The sequence below is a fragment of the Prionailurus bengalensis genome, chromosome B3, assembly GCF_016509475.1.
Source record: "Prionailurus bengalensis isolate Pbe53 chromosome B3, Fcat_Pben_1.1_paternal_pri, whole genome shotgun sequence".
Lineage (NCBI taxonomy): Eukaryota > Metazoa > Chordata > Mammalia > Carnivora > Felidae > Prionailurus > Prionailurus bengalensis.
This window is the reverse complement of record NC_057355.1, coordinates 3,103,400-3,115,491: the sequence shown is the minus strand read 5'-3', so window position 1 is coordinate 3,115,491 and position 12,092 is coordinate 3,103,400. Positions and strand designations below refer to the sequence as shown.

General features: G+C 58.8%; 1 long non-coding RNA gene across 1 annotated transcript in view; it reads left to right on the top strand.

Moving 5' to 3' along the window:
* The first annotated feature begins 10,402 nt into the window (after positions 1 to 10,402).
* The window catches only part of LOC122468184, a 30,472-nt gene continuing 28,782 nt past the window's right edge, over positions 10,403 to 12,092 (top strand). The window contains exon 1 of the long non-coding RNA XR_006293150.1: positions 10,403 to 10,592. This is a non-coding gene — a long non-coding RNA (uncharacterized LOC122468184). The remainder of the gene's footprint in view (positions 10,593 to 12,092) is intronic.

Below are 12,092 nucleotides of genomic sequence, written 5' to 3'. Positions count from 1 at the left end.
GGACTGGGACCTCGGGCCGCTCAGACCCTAACCACACGTCCCCTCCGCCTCCCTGCGAGGTCCTGAGGCCTGGTCCCCTGGGGACCTCGGGACAGCCGCCCAGCTGATAACCTGTCTGACTTCCCCGGCAAAGCCCTCCTCCGTAGGGAAACCTGAGGGGGGTCTGCTCCCCCCTAAAATGGGTGCACATGGAGTCCACCCACCCTTGGAGCCCCCAGAGTCCCTTCTGGCCGGAGTGCATTCTCCGCGAGAAACCCAGTGTGGAAGTTCCAGTGTAAAAACAATCCAAGTGCAGCCGCCCCGTTGGGAGCAGGGGGGAGGGGGGAGGGGAGCCTCAGACCCGGCCCCAGGTGCAGGTGGCAGCTCCCTGAGGCCCCATGGGAATTCCCGGGGGTCTACAGAGCGCATCTGAACACCCACAGCTGTGGGTCCCGCTCCCGAGACGTGCCCGGCATCCCTCTTTGCACGCCCACCCCTTCGCTGGGGCCCCAGAATCGCACATCCATGCACCGTGGCCACGTCCACTGCCACTGGTTGTAGGGCACGGCCCCCAGGTCAGGGGCCGCCGGCTGGTCACCAAGCTCTCGACATCTGCAAACCCCGGGGGGAATTTGGGCGATCAGGTGCACACGTCCCAGGGGTCAGTGGTTCTCAGAGAATCCGCCCCAGACCAGCAGCACCAACCTGACCCGAGAGCCGGTCGGAAATGCCAATTCTCAGGCCCACCCGACACCTACTGAATCAGAAGGAGGGGGTGGTGACCCCCTTCATCTTCCCGGCAGTCCTCACTTCACACACCGGGGGGGCCTGAGAACCGCCACCCCAGACAGTGGCAGGAGAACAGCTCTGAGTTCACCTGCTCTGGAGATTTGTCTCCGTGGGAGGAAGCAAAGCAAAGCCCCCGCCCGGAACACACCTTGGTCTCAGCGCACGGGGCTCCAGAGGACACGGCTTCCTTTCATACGTTGGGCGCCCCACCTCGGAGATGCTCCCAGGGAACTTCAGGGACAAAATCGGGGGCCCCTTTCCAAGGGGCAAAAGTCACTGCAGCAGACAGATTGCCCTGCGTCTGTTTCTCCACACTGGTTTGGCTGGCAAAGCTCCCCTTGACATAAATGGTACCTTTTCTGAGTCTTACAGGCTCTGGAAACTCACACACACACACACACACACACACACGCTGATTACTAATTCTTTCGTCGACTGGAGCGACCCCTGGCCACCTTCCCTCTGGGTTTTTACATTATTTATGTGCGAGAAATACAGGTCACAGGGCGCAGACGCCCTCACGCAGTTCTTGGCTCTGGACAGGGTCACTTAGCATCACAGGGATTCCTTCCGAGATGGGTGCTGGTCTCATACATCACATGCTTACGCTGCCCATGGCCATTCAGCATTTTTCTAACAACACCGGTCGTCATGATAACACTCTTTCGGAGCCCCCACCGTGTGCCAGGCTCCACCCCAGCAAGTTGTGTGATTACCCCGGTAAACACCACCGTGATGCCCCGATAGCCCCTTCTGATAGATGAGAAAACCGAGCAGATTGGTTAGAGACCTTTTGCTCAAACATCACACAGCTGTTGGCGCACGGTCCATTAAGCTGGGGGATCAGAGGGAAGATTCCCCCGTTCTGCTCTTCTGTCAAGGAAGGCGCTGTGAGCCTCTCAGGTGCCCGATGCTAACCGTTGTCAACCGGATTCTGCTCTCCTAGCGTCTCAAGTCACGGATGCGATGGGGAGCGGGGGCGGGGGGTGGGGACAGGTGTGGCACGAGTGGCCCAGGGCGGGGGGCCTCAGCTCCACACGGCCTGGCCTCGGACACCCCCTTTCCCTGCGGGTCATGACTCGAGGGCCACCACGTCTCACCAAAGAGGAAAGCGGTCCCAACCTGCCTGTAACTTCCAACTTCCCACTGTCAACTGAAAAGTACACTCCCGCTTTGAGTCGAGGACAGGCCAGCGTTATTGACTATTTCACTACTGCTTTTTCTCCGTTTATCTGCAGCTGTGTGGTTGCACTTTTCAAACTGGAGTGAGAAATAGTAACTCCTGCGCAAACCCTGGGTCTCCCGTTCGGCCGCCTCGAATCTTGCACGTACCTGTGGTGGAGGCAGCTAGATCAAGGGGCTGAGCAGGTGAAGACCGGGTTGAGTGGGACCAAAAATTACACTACCACCCGTGGCCCGAACAGGTTGACTCGGAGAGCCCCGGCTGCCCTAGCTCTCGGCCAATCAGAGAACTCGTTACAATAATAGCAGAGGCCGTGCGCTGAGCCCTGAGGTGCTGGGCGCCGTGCCCAGCAATTTACAATTAATCCTCCAGAAGCGTTAATAATTTACTCTGTGCCAGGCATTCGCAGGCCTCCTGACACTTGTCTAAGGCGTCTACTCATCTTACAGATGAAACGAGATGCGGGGAGATGAAGCCAGCCGCCCAAGGCCCCGCAGCCAGCAGGGGGCGGCGCTGAGATTTGAGCCCGGGCACCAGACCCCAAGCTTGCAAACGCCAGGCGAGCCCGCCGCCTGATGGGACAAAGTACGTACTGGTTATATTTCCCATTTACAGACGCCGCCCGAAGCATCGGCGGAGCGTGGGGCGAATCCCTGAGCGGCTGTGCTCACCCGGCACCGCACGGGCGTCTGCGTGCGGTTTCCCTGGGGGGTCAGGAGGGCCGGAAAATGCACAGAAGCACGGCTAGCCGGGCGCCTTCCGCCAGACCAGGAAGACCAGGCTGCGGAGAAACAGGACACTTTGCCCTCCTTCATCAGAAACACATTGCTTCCAGGAAACCCACCCAATCTGGTTTCAGCAGAAGGACGCGCTATACCCGCCCTGGGATCTGCCCCGGGTGGCCCCGGGTGTTCCCGGGGCGGCCCCGGTGGCCACGGAGGGACCGGTGCCCGTTTCCACCTTGAGAGGCCAGCCGGGTGTGTGCTGAAGGGGACTGAGCTCCAAGGAGTCGCCTCTAAAGGACTCCAGGCTGTGGGCTGTGGGCCGAGAGGCAGAGGGAGGGGGTCCAGTGAGAGTGAAGGATCGGGAGGGAGATCCCTTCAACAAAGAAACATTTTCTGAGCTCCAGCCCCGGGCCGGGTGCCTGGCAGCGAAACAGAACGTCCCCGATCGGGGAGGAAGACGGTCCAGCCATCGAGGGGTAAGTGCCTTTGAGGAAAAGACTTCAGGCCCAAGGCCCTGACCTACTGGGGGTCAGAAAAGCCTCCGCTGAGACTGGGACCCTTGGGCATGTCCAGGCCGGGACGGGTGAGCCCTCTGCTCTGCAGGCCACCAGGGGCCTCTACCTGCTCCCCCAGCAGAGTGACCCGAGCTGCTTGCACTTGACCTCCTCAGAGTTTCCCCTGGTCCCTCCAGGCTCGTCCTTTCATTGCCTCCCCTCCTCCTTCTCCTCCTCCTCCTTCTTCTTCTTAAGTTTATTTTGAGAGAGAGAGAGAGAGAGAGAGAGAGAGAGAGAAAGAATCCCGAGCAGGCTCCGCTCTGTCAGCACAGAACCTGACGCAGGGCGCGAACTCATGAGCCCTGAGATCATGACGTGAGCCCAAATCAAAAGAGGGAGGCTTCACCAACTGAACCCCCCAGGTGCCCCACCACGCCTTCTTCTTACAGGTGGGCTGTCCGCCCCCCCCCCCCGCTCCCCCTGGTCCCTTAGTCACCACCCTGGGGGGGTGGTGAACAGGAAGGAGGAGGGGGAGATCCCACTGGGCCCCTCGAGGGCACCTGCGGGCACCGGGCACCACACCTGCGCTGCCGGGAGGAAACGGCCCCGTCAGGCGTCTCCACCACAGTGTCCCTTCCCGCGGCCCGTGAGGCCAGGGTCTGGCGCAGCCTCCCCGGCACGATGGTGGGACACCGCGGGACACGGGAGGGACCTGGCCGCTGGGCGTCTCTCTCTGCACCCGCGAGCAGGCGCTCTCGCAGGCACCGCCGAAACGCCTGGTTTGAGGTTCTCCCCAAGTTTGAAACTCTTAGCGGGTGTACATGGTTCTGGAACTTTCCCGACTTTTCAAACCAGTGTCTTGTGGGAGGACCTAGCACAGGACTCCACGGAGGATGATGGGGCCCAGTGCGTGGAGACGCTCCTGTCGTCTGGCAGGTGGAGGCTGGGGATCAGGGGGCAGGCCCCACAACAGTGAAGTGTGCGGACCCCAGTGGGGTCCTGTGATCCACGGTCCTATTTGTCCCAAGACAAGACAACGTGAAGACCACAACATTCCCATCGAGATAAACAGACAAAGTCACGCATGTGCCCCAGGCGCTCCCCCTGAGCACTTTGGTGACGCGTGCCTCTTGCATTGTGGCCAAGAGTCCAGGACGGATTTCGCCGCCCAAGTGGACGGCTTTTCCAGGGCCACCTCGGGGCTGCCTCCTGAGACCCGCCGGAGACAGTGCCCAGCGTCCTGAGCGGTGGCAGAATTTCCCGGCAGGCTTGGCAATGTTGAGAGAAGGCAAATACTTTCCCTGTGGCTCATCGTCTGCTCGTCCGAAGCACGTGGCCTCACCCCCTCGTGGGGCTGCCTCGGGCTTCTGGAACGTACGGGGAGCCCACGTCCGCAGGGCTATTCGTTCCTGGACGCACGCACCGTCCAGGGCGAGGCAGCTGTGGACAGGACCGAGGGTGCCCGGCGTGAACGGGAGGCGGCCGGCGCTCCCCACGCTCCCCACGCTCCCCGCGGCTAAACACGTGGTCTGAATGAGGCCGTTCGAGATGGTTTTCAAACCACGCCGCTCCGTGCGCAGACTCCGATTGGATCCTGGATCCAGGAGACCAAGCGCAGGACACGTGCTGGAGACTCCGGGGGAAGCCCGGGCGCAGCCGGCGTATCAGGGGATGAAGAAGTCGGCGCTCGTCTTGTGTGCTGTGGTGACAGGGTTTTGGCTTCAGCAGGGCCGTGGCCTTGTTTCCTAGACGTGCAAATCGCAGTGTCTGACTCGAGATCGGCGTGGCCAACTGTGGTTTATCCTCTCCGCAGTGTATTGTCCTGCCCTTCCTCATCTGCTGAACATTTGCATAATGGAAAGTAAAGAACCAGACCAAGGTCCCGTGAAAAAGGAAAAGAAAATGCTCCCGCGACGTTGAGGTCAAGGAAAAGCAAGTGTGATGTGGGGAGAGGTCCAGGTCCTTCAGTGAGGGCAGCGCCCGCTCCCCCGACCTTCGGGGCTGGACGCGGCTTCCTTCCTGCCTCGGACTCTTCTCCTGAACGTGGAGACCCTGTTGCCGCAGAGACAAACTCCGGCGGGTCCTTCCTCCATCCTCTTGTTGGGCAGTTGGTTCGTTTATCCAGTCATTCAAGTACGCTGGTTTGCTGCTGTCTGTGCTGGGTGCTGGGCGTGCAGTGACGGTGGAAACAGTCCCTTCCTCTCTGGAGCTCCTAATCTGTGGGGGAGGCAGGTGTCAGTCTGAAAGCTGCCAGGATGAGTGTAAGATGACAAGCAAACCAAATGACAAGTGCTATAAACGAGAGTATGGAAGAGGGGCGGGTGGCCGAGCCAGGAAGACCCAACAAACCGAGTTTGAAGGGAAGAGAGGGGATGTGCAAAGGCCCTGTGGCTCGGCTGGAGGCAACATGGCCGCTGTGAGGGAGGACGGGGGTACCCGAGAATCGGAGAGGACGGTAGCGGCGCACGTGGGGATGCTTGGTCCGCGGGCTACTTCGGCTTCTGTCTCCCAGGTTTGGTGATTAACTTCAAGTTCGTCTTCTGTTTTGGTCGCTGACTTGCCCCTACCCCAACTCTCCGTGGTTCTGCACGGCTTCTGAGCGTCAGACACACCCTCCACCTGGCCCCTACTAAGATGTGCGCTCTGTGGCCTCTGTGGTGGGGTCCCCTCGCCCCTTACCAGGCAGGTTGCTGGGTCTCAACCCGAGGTTCTCATCCACTGGCACTGTGGTCGTCTGTAGGCTGGGGGAGAGCCGGGCAGCCCCACCTCAGGCCTCGTCTCTACCTTACCCCACCGCCCTGTGTTTTCACTCGGCCTGACTGTTCCATGTAAATGTGACAGGTTCCCCGCAAGGGACACTGTCCCCAGAGCTGCAGCCCCAAAGGCAGAGCGCGCCAGCCTCAGCCCATTTCAACACCGACCCTGCCACACCCTGGGGTTGGGCTGGAGCCGGGAAGCCATGGCTTCTCCTCTGTCTCCCTTCCTTCCCGGGCCTATCAAGTGTCCTCTTCCTGTCTGGAAGTTTCCTGGCATACCATCTCCTCGTCCCTGCCCGGGTCCCACACCCCATGACTACTAGGGGTATCTTCCCCACATTCCAGAACACATTCTGTGGACCTCAATCTACAGGTTTGGCTCTAGATATTTCCACAAATAAGAGAGTATTGGTTTGGGGCGCCTGGGTGGCTCAGTCGGTTGAGCGTCAGACTTCGGCTCAGGTCGTGATCTCGCGGTTTGTGGGTTCAAGCCCCGCATCGGGCTCTGTGCTGACAGCTCGGAGCCTGGAGCCTGCTTCGGATTGTGTGTCTCTCCATCTCTCGGCCCCTCCCCTGCTCATGCTCTGTGTCTCTCTGTCTCTCAATAATAAATAAACGTTAAAAAATTAAAAAAAGAGAGAGTATTGGTTTAAGGTCCCCCAAACCACACCCTCTTAATAGCAGCACACTCAGTGAGTAGCACCGGTTAGGATCAGGCCCCCTCTGGAAGGTTCCTTCTGGACTCCATAGAGCTACTTCCTTTTTGACCTTAGAGCCATCCTGGGCTCGTCCTCACCTAGATGTCTGCCTCTGGAGTCTTCAGTCTGGTGGCACCAGCTCCTGACTCGTGACAGAGCCCGGAAGGGTCTCGCAGAGCCTCTGTGTGCCCCTTGGGTGTTCCTGCTCCGGTGGGCAGGCATGCTGACCCATCCCAGGCCGGGCCCTGGATCCCGGCTCTCTGTCCCCCTCTGGTGGTGCCCTGCCATATTGCCCTGCCTGCCCTGACTTGGCCCTTGCGGGCGGGGCACCATTGGCCAGCCCCAGCCATTTGGCCCCATGGGAGAGGCGTGAGCGTGGTTAAGACCCCATCAAGGTGGCCCTCGTCGTATGAAACGGTGTTTCCCCCGCTAACTTGTTGCCAGGATAAAAATCAGGGAAGGGTAAAAGCCAAATACTCACGGAGTCCCTGGCACCCGCCAGACCTTTAGTGACCACGTGCGTGTGTTCCGCAGGAGCGCGATGAGGCCGGTGCCGGTGTGGGCGGAGCCGAGCCGGGAAAGGAGCGTTCCAGGGGCTTGTCTGAGTCAGAACGTGCGTGAGAGGCAGAGCCGGGATACAGGACCACGGCCCGGAGCAAAGAGATGACAGGGAGGGCGTGGACTTCTCCTGCTCTTCGTCCCGAAGGAGGCAGGACGGCAGAATGTCACAGGCTTCCTTCCGACGGGGCGGCCTCCTCCAGCTCGCCCCTCCCCCCACCTGCCCCACGCGCAGAAATCCGCACCCGTCCAGGCCCGGCCCCGCCAGCGAAAAGTCACGGCTGTGCTTCCCTGTGTGGGTCCCACGTCCCGAGTCATACCATCCCAGGGCTTCAGTGGGACGCCACCTTGTCCCTCATCCAAGTGTTTTGACTTTTTACCATCCGTTTGCTAGTGAGAACTGGACTTAATGAGGCGGATCTGGACTTCAATCCTGACTCTGCCTTTTACCAGCTACGGGAGCCTGCGACGCTTCACCCGACCTCCGAGCACTTCGGTTCGACATCTGTGCAAATGGAAATCATGAGCGTGTCGCTCACGTGCTGTCGTGGGGATTAAATGAGATAAAATATACCAAGGGCTTAGCACAGCTCCGGGCACATAGTAAGGGCCCGGTAAACGGTAGAAAGTAGTGTTAGAATAAAGACCACTTCTCTCTCTCTCTCTCTCTCGAGCTTCAGTTGTGTTTTCGTTTTTTTGTTTTGTTTTTCCGTTCATATTTGCAAGAATTGCATAGATTTGAACCCATAACCACTCCTTTTTCTTAAGTTATTTATTTATTTTGAGAGAGACAGGGTGCACACACAAGCAGGGGAGAGGCAGAGAGAGAGAGGAGAGAGAATCCCAAGCAGGTTCTATGCAGTCAACACAGAGCCCAACGTGGGGTTCAGTCTCATGAAGTGTGAGATCATGACCTGAGCTGAAATCAAAGGGTTGGAGGCTTCACCGACTGAGCCACCCAGGTGCCCTGAATCCAAAATCACTTCTAATGTAAATATGTTTTGCAATCAACTTTCTCCCTTTACATTTAGTTTGGTTAGGTTTCGCTTCTAAAAGATTAACATCTCTGCTGTTAATTCTGTTCGTATTTTCTTTGATTACTTGAAACCTGAGAAAATTCAGGGCACCTGGGTGGCTCAGTCAGTTGAGCATCCAACTCCGGATTTGGGCTCAGGTCACGATCCCAGGGTCCTGGAATCCAGCCCCGGTTCGGGCTCCAGGCTGAGCACGGAGTCTGCTTAAGATTCTCTCTCTCTCTCTCTCTCTCTCTCTCTCTCTCTCTCTCTCTCTCTCTCCCCTGTTTGCATTCTCTCTCTCTCTGTCTCTGAAATTAAAATTAAATAAAGCCTGAGAAAATTCTCATTCCTCCATATGTCTGATACATCACTCTTTTTTAAAATAAATTTATTTATTTATTTTGAGAGAGAGAGAGAGAGAGAGAAAGAGCTGGGGAGGGACAGAGAGAGAGGGGACAGAGAATCTGAAGCAGGCTCTGAGCTGTCAGCACAGAGCCTGATGCTGGGCTCAAACTCACGAACTGTGAGATCATGACCTGAGCTGAAGTCGGACGCTCAACCGACTGAGCCACCCAGGCACCCCAATTCCTCTTTTATACTCCTTGTCGTGATAAAGCGATATATAAGTGAGCAGTCAGTGAGTGGAGCTGGGAAATACATGAGCTGGTTTCCCCAGACGTATCATGGGGGCCTCCCCTGCCAAGGAGGTGACGGAGATTGATAATGGAGAGGAGGCCCTGGGGCAGGTTTCCAGCTCAGCACTGGAGACATTTGGGGGCCAGATGACTCTTTGTTGTGGTGGTGGTGGGGGGGGGGGGGAGCATCTATCCTATTCATGGTAGGATGAAGACACTCACCATCCTGGCCTCTGCCCACTAGATCCCTCAGTGTGCCAACCAAAAATGTCTCCAGACATTGTCAAATGTTCCCTGGGCGGCAAAATCACCCTGGATGGGACCCGGCCAGGCTGACCGTTGCCCTGAGGCCTCAGTCTTAGTGTGGCAGTGCCTCAGGGCACCCAGGTTATCACAACCATAAAATCAGCTGGATGCAGCCGTTGACGGAGCAGAAGGCCTGCTGTGGGCACAGGTGAGTGATGGGGCCGGGGTCCGACTGAGGGAGGATCTCATCGAACACTGCTCGTTAGAAAGTAAATATTGATCTTTTGGGGCAAACTGCTTTCAGGAATTTTTCTCGGTGGTCAGTGTGTTCAGGTGATGCCGATCCTGAAGACGGCTGCCTCGGGAGGTCTAGAAACACAGTGAACCAGGCAGAGGCAGGCCTGGCTGGGGTGGGATGTGGTCTCTGAAGACAGGCTCCCCCCTCCGCCCCTGCCGGCCCCCTGCTTGCTCTCCCCTCCCACTACATGTGGTTTCAGCCATGTCCTGTTGTCCAACACTCTCCACTCTACCTCCAACGGTGACCATTAAACAGACTCGTCCTTTGGAGAATGAGCTCCCTGCCTCCGCTCTCTCCAGCTTAGGCCATGCTCTCTGCATGCCCAGGGCCTCGGGACCATAGCCCATTCCCACGGCTGCTGGTCCCACGCTGGACCTCGGAAGAAAGGTGGAAAGTCACAGTTCAGTGTTGGAGATTCTTGAACCGGTCCCAGCCCCAGGGTTCCTGACTCAGTGAGTCTGGGGTGGGGTCAAGGGATTTGCGTTCCTAACGACTCCCCAGACACTCCACTTTCTTTGATAACCACTACCTGAGAAACGCGAAGAACACGACGAAACTGGGGACAGCCGGGTGATGCGCCAAGCTAGGCGGAAGATCTGGCCCAGGAGGCCCAGTCCGTCTCTGGCCTGAGGGCGCTGCAGGGCCCTAGGGGCAGCTTCTGGCGTCAGGATTCCCATGTGCCGGCGCAGGGGTGCAAGCACCTGCCTTCCAGGCCGGGAGAGCCCAGGGCCCGCGTCCTGACCTGCAGGACGCGGGACTTCAGTGTCACATCTGGGAAAATTCAGGACATACCACCCCGCAGGCGGCTGCCATGGGGTGGGGCTCCACGATGCCCTGCCCATTTGGTGGGCGTGTCGATCCCACAACCCCGCCCCTCCCTGCCCCTCCAATCAAAGCTCTGGAGCCTTGGGCCAGCCTCTCAGGGAGGGGCCGGAAGAGGAGGGTGCAGCGACACAGCAGCCAATGGGAAGCCAAGAGGTAGGGATGCTCGGTCAAACTCCTCCAATCACCTGCGGCGTAAGCTCGGGGTTTCACCCACGATTGCAAAGCCGCGAACCTGGGCATCCTCCTCTGTCCCACCCGGACGTGGATGCAGGGCCGGGCTGTTGGGTGTCAGAGTGATTAGTACCGGACCCTGGGGTCGGAGAGCTCAGCGTCCGGGTCCTGAGGTGGCCGCTTGCGAGCTGGATGGGCTTGGGGCACGTGACCTCCCTGGTAGGTAAAAGGCGGTCGTACGCCGGGTCCGCGGCGTGGCGTCGGGGGCACGCGGAGCCGCAAGCGCAGGCCCAGCGCGCTGTCGGGGCTCTTCCCTCCCCCCGCGCTCACCGAGGGCCACCTCCGCCTGTATAGACGACGCGGAGCGTGCTGTGCCCCCAGATTCCCAGGTTGAAACCTACTTCCCGGTGGGGTGGTTCCGAGGTGGCGCCCAGGGAGGACATGGGGTCACATGGGTGGAGCCTGCGGGACTGGGGTTAGTGCCCTTCTAATAGAGACCCCAGAGAGCCCGGGGAGGGGGGCAGAGTCCCACGTGGGGGCACAGCCAGAGGGGCGGCAAGCGGGACTCAGCAGACACCTTATCCCGGACCTCCCGGCTTCCAGAACCCGGAGGTGCCAGCTGTCACTCGCGGAACCCCGAGGTGTAGACTGTCACCTGAGCCCCCTGCCTGTGGTGTTCCGTTCCAGCAGCCGCGGTGGACTTAACACAACCTCCCCCCCCACCCCACCCCTGGCCATTGCACCTCCAGCCCAATGCCACAAAACCCCGGGTCGGCCCGGGGACTGATGTGGGAGTGCCTTCCAGGAGCTCGGACATGGAGGTCACCAGGACGTCCTTTCGTAGACTTCCTGGAGGTGGTTTGTGATGAGGGTCCTGAACCAGAAACAGATATTGGGGAACGAGGGGTCAAGTTTCGAAAGGTGTCCCCAGATCTTCCCTGGGGTCCTTGGAAGGTGGTCGAGGAGAACCTGCCACCTCCCCTCCCGGCTCCCTCTCCCCATTACCTCTGCTCTTTCCAGCTCTCACGTCCCCAGGCTACGCAGGAGCCCGGTGTTTGTCTCTGTCCCTCAGGTCAGCACCCACCGAAGAAGGCTGTCTCTGAATCCAGCTCTGGATGGGCCTTTGGGTCCCTCGCCCCTCCCCCGCTTTCAGGTCTCTTCCTTTTGTCTCTGCCCCTTTTCCACCTCGGTTCGGCTCCCTCAGTTTCCCCTCTTCAAGATCCGGTCGGGTTTTGTTAGGAGAGGAGCTGGGGAACCACAAGATGGGGGACCCGGGATGGCCCACAGCTGGAGGGGACGCTGGGCCAGGGATGGGAACTGTGTCGTTAGGCTGTAGGGTTAAGACGTTTTTCCTTTCTAGGCTTTCTGACCAACTTTTTTTTTTTTTTTTTTTTTTTTTTATGATTTGTCATTGTTGAGAAGGGACAAAAGTCACATTCAGACTACGTCACATGTCGGTGGTGTTGAGAAGCAAGCCATCCCAGCAAGAGGGGATCCCTCGTTCCCTCGTCCCAAATTTCTTCTCCTTTGCTCGTCACCGTGCCCTGAAGTCTCTGTTCCACCGTCCTGTCCGCGCGTCCCGGGAATAAAAGGAATGACCAGTAAAACCCCGGCTGGCGGGGAGCAGGGCGATAGTGTTTCCGTGTGTGGTGTCGGGCAGGGAGGGTGACGGTAGCTCCCAGATCCTGGACAGGAAATACCACAAGGTTTTGTCCCTTC